Source organism: Arachis ipaensis, chromosome B2, assembly GCF_059453495.1.
Source record: "Arachis ipaensis isolate K30076 ecotype BB chromosome B2, ASM5945349v1, whole genome shotgun sequence".
NCBI classification, from domain to species: Eukaryota; Viridiplantae; Streptophyta; class Magnoliopsida; order Fabales; family Fabaceae; genus Arachis; species Arachis ipaensis.
Window position 1 is genome coordinate 82,339,519 of NC_142437.1, and position 1,085 is coordinate 82,340,603.

The window sequence follows — 1,085 nt, forward strand, 5'->3', positions numbered from 1 at the left end:
AGAGTTTTGGGCTCTTACATCAATCCAAACCCAGGCAATTATAGAAGTAGCATCCAAAAGCCAACAATCCATGCCAACAACTTTGAACTTAAACCACAACTCATCACCCTTGTTCAGAACAACTGTTCGTTTGGAGGAAGTGTTCAAGAAGACCCCAATCAACATTTAACCACCTTCCTGAGAATATGTGACACAGTGAAGTCTAATGGTGTTCATCCTGACGCCTATAGACTGCTCTTATTTCCATTCTCACTCAGGGACAAGGCAGCCAAATGGCTGGAATCTTTCCCAAGGGAAAGCTTGACAACTTGGGAAGACGTGGTGAACAAATTCTTAGCAAGATTTTACCCTCCTCAACGAATCAATAGGCTGAGAGCTGAGGTCCAAACTTTCAGGCAACAAGATGGTGAGACTCTATATGAAGCATGGGAGAGGTTCAAGGACTTAACAAGGAGGTGTCCACCTGACATGTTCAACGAATGGGTGTAGCTGCACATTTTCTATGAAGGGCTCTCTTTTGAGTCAAAGAAGGCCGTAGACAATTCATCTGGAGGATCTTTGAACAAGAAGAAGACCATTGAGGAAGCCATAGATGTTATTGAAACAGTAGCAGAGAACGACTACTTCTATGCTTCCGAAAGAGGGAACACAAGAGGAGTAATGGAGCTAAACAATGTAGATGCTCTGTTGGCCCAAAACAAGCTCATTACCCAGCAGCTGGCTGACCTCACCAAGAAGATGGAGATGAACCAAGTAGCAGCAATCTCCACTTCATCAACAATCCAAGAAGGAGTGAATGAAGAAGCAGAGGGGAGTCAGGAGCAAGCCAACTACATTGGGAATTCACCAAGAAAAAACTATGATCCATACTCCAAGACCTACAACCCTGGATGGAGAAACCACCCAAACTTTGGATAGGGAAGTGAGCAAGATCAAAACCAAGACCAGAGACGTTACAACTCCAACAACAATGCAGCTCACCAGCAATTCACACAGAGGACGTCTCAACACCCCCACAACAACACTTCTTCATATGCTTATCAAAACCAAAATAGCACATCTGCTCCGAATCACCCATCAATTGA

The 1,085-nt window shown here is 44.1% G+C and overlaps 1 non-coding gene across 1 annotated transcript; it reads right to left on the minus strand.

Moving 5' to 3' along the window:
- Positions 1-366: 366 nt before the first annotated feature.
- On the minus strand, positions 367-470 carry LOC148574607 (small nucleolar RNA R71). Its single transcript, XR_015906572.1, has one exon. It is a non-coding gene; the product is annotated as a small nucleolar RNA R71 (small nucleolar RNA).
- Between the last annotated feature and the right edge of the window lie 615 nt (positions 471-1,085).